This window comes from Stegodyphus dumicola, chromosome 4 (genome assembly GCF_044657685.1).
Source record: "Stegodyphus dumicola isolate Sdum_Otavi_A_Nest chromosome 4, ASM4465768v1".
Classification (NCBI taxonomy): domain Eukaryota; kingdom Metazoa; phylum Arthropoda; class Arachnida; order Araneae; family Eresidae; genus Stegodyphus; species Stegodyphus dumicola.
In genome coordinates, this window is record NC_140771.1 from 62227361 (window position 1) to 62233860 (window position 6500).

Genomic DNA, 6500 nt, shown 5'->3' on the forward strand with positions numbered 1-6500 from the left:
AAAAGCAAAACGGGGTAATGCGCAGATTTCTGAATTTATCAATATTGCCGCTAGACGTCATCATCTAGTACTGCCTTCTTCTCTCTCTCTCTTTTTTTTTTTTTTTTTTTTTTTTTTTTTTTTTTTTTTTTAACGGATCCTAGAGTCAAAAAAAGGCACTGGCATCATACAAACAGAATGAGGAATAATCACAAGAAAGGCCAACAAAAAATGCTTATTTATAATCAATCATCCCATAGTAATAGAACTCATATAAAAATTTAGCCCACTTATTAGATGAGAACCGTATTTCGCCACGATGTATTCTAAATATTCTAATGACAAACACATTTTACATTGCCTTTTGGCCTTTCTACACTTTATGAAACTTTTCACATTCCATAACATAGTGTTACGAATTTGGTATTTAAAAAGCTAATGTTAATTCAGAAGTCAAACAACAAAAATCAGCGTTAATTTACAAAATTTTCACAGGACTAGTTTCGATGGTTTTACCGAACCATCATCTTCAGCTGCAAAACCGCAAAAGCGGTTTTGCGGTTTTGCAGCTGAAGATGATGGTTCGGTAAAACCATCGAAACTAGTCCTGTGAAAATTTTGTAAATTAACGCTGATTTTTGTTGTTTGACTCCTGAATTAGTATTTATTCGGCGTGTTATTGTGTCTTAATTAAGCTAATGTTAGTTCAATTATAAATTAAATGGTTTTATTTCTCGCGCAATGCAGCGCGTGACGAATATTAAAAGAAAGCTAGTACACAAGTCGCTGAAGCCAGCCAGCACCTGACGCTGACTTGCATAAAGGTGCAAGTTACGCAAGCCGCCGACTTGCGTAAAGGTGCTGACTAGCCTTTTATGACGGGATACCCGTATTAAGGTATTCCGCTTTCAGATTTTTTGAGGACCCTTGAGGTTTCTTTTGATGGTAATCTAAGCGTACGAATTGATAATTACTTATATATATATTATCCAACTGCTCTTGTTGATTGTAGCGAATTCGCGGCTTAGCTTTCTTTAGCTGTTTTGAATTACGTTCTATTGGACATTTGAGTAGTTAAAAGATAACTACTGTGATATATTGTGATATTGCACGATTATTTGAGGACATTTAATCATATTTGTTGTTATAATAATAAATTTTTGTTCATTTTTCATCGGACTTGTGCATTCATTTCGTAACGAACCCGTACGCACGCAACAATAATTTTATATCACAAATTAACACAGCTTTTACTATTTCATGATTTCATTTCTTAACCTAATGTTACGTAATGGCGTCAATAAACTTCAGGAGATATCCACGAGACCTTGTTTTATGAATAACTTTATTGAATGAACACGAGACTTTTAATGTATTAATAAAATCATGACGCGAGTTCAGTGGCGTAACAAGCATAACCGGCGCCCGGGGCAAAATACCTTTTTGGCGCCCCCCTACACACACAAAAAAAAAGAACTTTTAGTAATGCAATGTATAGAATATATTCGTAATAAGAAAATAATGCAAATAATAGTAAAATGCTGAATCTGCCATAAAATACCCAAAAATATATTAAGAATAATCACTACCTAACTACACTAGCCTTGGATTCGGAATTGCATCTATGTCGGTGGAAAAATCAGACATACGATGATCTAGAATTAGTTAAAAAGGTGTTATTTATTTTGCATATTTATATAAGTGTTTTTAAAAAGTACAGTTTTTAAACAATTAAAAGTTTAATATACAGATATGTGGGAACTTGCCTACTACAACTCACCTCTGCCAGTCTGTTAACCCATAGCAACCAAAAACAAAATAATATTTATTCTATTCAATTGTTATAATTATTTAACGATATGTCTCAAAAACTGTAATTTCATAATTGGTGACCGGGATTTATTACGAATAGCAACCTTCAATGTTGCACGAATATGAAGTTTATATGTCAAAATTGTGAGCAGCAGTAAGTTATCCAGTGTCATGAGATGCAAGTAAGACATTTCACCTGTCATTTCAAGCGTTGTGCCGCATTCCGGCGAGAAACATAGTATGTCTGTCATAATTTCAGCGGATATATGTATCGTCTGCTGCATTTGAGCCTCCAATTTCTCTGATTTCAAGTACCAAAAAACTGTGTCACTATATGAGATTATTTTTCGATACATATTATTATTGTGCATATTCTATACATATTACTGTTGTGCATATTTGATTGATCTAAAGTGGTTGACAACGATGCTGCTTCACAATTGGCGCGAGTGGCAGTTAAGCCACTGCCTTTTTGTCGCCGAGACCCATCGTTATGGTTCATTCAATTGTATGTGCACTTTAAATTAAGTCACATTACTCAGTTTTATACAGCGATCGCCGCGTTTGAATCAGAGGTACTGCAATCAGCTCATGAAATAATTTTGAATCCACCGGCGACCGACAAATGCAAATCTTTTTAAAAAAAGATTCATTTCTATTTATGAAGAATCCGAGACAGTTAAAATCAAACAGCTGTTGCACAATTTACGGTTGGGTGATATGAGGACTTTTCAATTGCTGTCTAAAATGTCAGACGTAGCCGCCGGTAACCTAACGGACAACATTCTGAAAACCTTATGGATGGATGGAACTCTCATCTAACATGCAAACCATTTTAGCGGCCAGTAGCGAACCACATAAAAATCTTCCCAAAATTGCTGATAAAATTCACGAGCTGGCCATTCCAGCGCAATGCAGGCTTCTGGTCCAGGTATTGTGGCGTTACAGGCTCAAATTGATGATTTGTCCAAACAGGTTGCTCAGTTAGTAGCCATCCAAGCTGAACCTTTTCAGCGCAACCGCTCCATATCCACGTGGTCGAAATACACGTCGTAGCAAACTGAGGAAATGTTATGAAAGCTCTCCTCAAGGTATTTGTGTTTACCGCCACAAATTTGGAAACAAGGCAAACAAATATCGCCCACCGTATCGTTATAACGACCAGGGAAACGAAAAGGACCGCTGCTCGAAGTCGTGAACGACAGCGGCCGGAATTTTGCACGCCTTTTCGTTATCGAAAAGAATTTGGGCTTAACCTTTCTTGTAGACACTGGGGCTGATGTTTCTATCGTTCCACCACATTTTCACGAACAAAACGCCTTGCCAAGTTACAACTTTATGTAGCAAATGGAACTCTTATTCAAACTTTTGGTGAATTCCCGATACCTGTTGATTTAGGATTTCGCCGCAACTTCCAATGGCCATTCATTATTGCTACTGTTTCAAGTCCTATTATTGTCGCTGACTTTTTACAAAAATTTTCTTTGCTTGTCGATCTTAAGAATCGCCGTTTGATAGGTTTCACAGTGCTACTTTGGTAGACGGTTGCACGGATTTTTGGCGATTTACGTTGGCGCAATTGTTGGCGCGATTTCTACAAACGTCAGCCATCTTGAAAAACGCTGTTTTTACGCATAGTAAAGTATTCGAAACTTAAAAAAAAAAATAAATAAATAAATATCCTTAGAAATAATGGATTAATTTTTTTGTTGAAAATGTCGTTTTTTAAGATGGCAGGCAAGTGTAAATAAATACATTTACTATGAGTATAAAATACTAAAGTAAGGTTATTATTACTTTCATATAGCAAAGAAGAGAATAAAAACACCGCTATAAAAACATTGTGCCAACGTTTAATTAGATTAAAATATTACTGAAATTGAATATCGAAATAAAAAACATCATCCAACATTTAAAAGAATTAGAATATTATTAAATTTAAATACTTTAAAATACGTTATATATAATATAATATATATATATATATATATATATATATATTATATAGAATAAATACATTTACTACGAGTATAAAATACTAAAGAAAGGTTAAATTATTACTTTCATATAGCATAGAAATAGAATAAAAATACCACTATAAAAACATTGCGCCAACGTTTAAACTGGATTAAAATATTACGTAAATTGAATATCGAATTAAAAACCATCATACCAACGTTTAAAAGAATTAAAATATTACTTAAATACTTTAAAATGTGTAAATAAGAACGCTTCGTACACTAGAGCTAAAATGACAGCAATTAGTTTATTGTTGGTAAAAAAGGAGGAATGTCTAATAATTTTCTTACCGTTACAGCGGTTATTTCTTCCAACATGACCACAATATCATATACGGCCGTCTCAGAATCGGCTCTTCTAACGGTCTTCATCTGTGATCTACATTTTCGCACTTCATTGAAGAAACAATTAGCGACGTTCCTTCAAAAATTTAAAATAAATTTCCTCTGACCCTTGTTAGAATTTATAAATAAATCTTTGATTAGGAAAGCCAGGCTGGCGAAAATAAGGTCTCAAAGGACAATTTTTTGATTCCGAAACCAAAAATTCTTGGTACTTATCAAAAACAACATTCATCTTTGAAGGAGACATTTTTGAAGGAATTCGAAGATATGAATTAAATTTTAAAATGGCGCGGTAATGCACAAATTTTCAGCAACCTATCAGGGAGCTGATTACAGCTCATTAATGCACAAATATTCTATAACCAATCAGAGAGCTGATTACATCACGCCTAGAACTAAAATTATTTAAATAATCATACATAATAAAATCATTTTAAAAAAGAAATGCAAAATTAAATTGTATTTTAATATTTAACAGCCATAAATAATGTTTAAAACATTAGATTAAATTTATAGATATTAAAACCAATTACTTTTAAAGTAAGGTGACGTCACTGATTACATCATCCACAGCATAAAATTTCATAAAATATGATAAAGAATAAAATTTTTATTTCAAATAAAAATGCAAAATTAAATTGATTTTTAATATTTAGAAGCCATAAATAATATTTAAAACACGGAATTTATGCATAATAACACGCATTATTTTTTAAATAAAATGTCAACAAAGTATCGGTTACCATAAATAACTTATCCAGCAATGGGTTTACAATAAGTCGTATTACTCGCCAAAAGAAAAATTGCCAAAAACTCGCCAAAATCCGTGCAACCGTCTACCAAAGTAGCACCGGTTTCACAACTAACTTGACTTATCCGGGAGTAATTCGCAGTAGTCAAGATTTGAGCATTAAATTGATTTCGGGTAACTCCCCATGGCATCAACTTCTCAGAGAATCAATCACGCGGCCAGTTATGGCTATTTCTGAACCCAAGCACGATGTACTGCATTATATTGAAACTACCGGACCTCCGATTGCCGCTAAGACGCTTACCTCCAGACAATCTTAAAACCGCTAAAAAGGAATTTCAATACATGATGGAACAGGAAATTTGCCGTCCTTAGAAAAGTTCATGGGCCAGTCCTCTCCGTCTAGTGTTCGGAAACGAAATGATAAGTGGCGATTATTGCCGGTTAAATGCAGCTACAATTCCTGATCGTTACCCAGTCCCGCACATTCAAGACTGTATGCAAGTTTTAGAGGGAAATGCTATTTTTACAACCCTTGATCTTGAGCGGGCGTATCACCAAGTGCCGTTAACCCAGCTGATATTCCAAAAACTGTGGTTATTACGCCTTTTGCACTATTTGAATTTCCGGTCATGACTTTCGGCTTATGGAATGCTGCTCAAACGTTCCAACGCTTCATGAATGAAGTGTTAAACGGCCTAGACTTTTGTGTACCTTATTTTGATGACGTCTTAATCGACTCCTCTTCAAAGCAAGAACACCTATCACATTTGAGAACAGTTTCTTGAACTTTTTCAAAGGTACGGTGTCAGTCTTAATCCTTCCAAATGCGGTTTTGGCCAACCAAGCGTATTCTTACTTGGTCATAAAATTTCCGCTGATGGCGTTCGACACCTTACAGATAGTCACCGCTATCCGCGATATGCCCGAACCATCTACAGTGAAGGACTTAAGATTTCTTGCTATGCTCAGCCTTTATCGACGTTTCATACCTCATGCAGCAACCATACAAGCACCTCTAAATTCTTTTTTGGTTGGAAGCAAGAAAAGCGATAAACGTGTTATATAACCTGGACCACAGAATCTCGCGAAGCGTTCCAAAAATGCAAAAATGATTTAATTTCGGCAACAAATTTGCAGTATCCTTCCGCATCTAAATCGTTATACCCTACGTTTATAAGGTATTCCTCCCACTTTCCAAGCGTGTCTTTGTGGTGTGGTGGTTCTGCACGCTAGGACGGTACTCCAGAGGTCCGCGGTACGATTCCCGGCGAAAGCATTGCATAATTTTCATCTCTTCTGCTTCCAAAAAATAACTTGATGTCTCTACACGTTGGCGCATCAACAACAGGTATAGGAGCAGTTTTACAACAGAAAGATCAAGAATTATGGAGACCCACTTTCATATTTTCTAAAAAACTCTCACCAGCGCAAACAAGATACAGCACTTACGATCGCGAATTATTAGGAATTTATGCAGCTGTCAAATAATTTCGACATATGCTAGAGAGACGCGTTTTCATGATCTTCACAGATCACAAACCCTTAATCTATGATTTTCAACAGCGTTCGGATAAAACTTCTCCTCGTCAAAT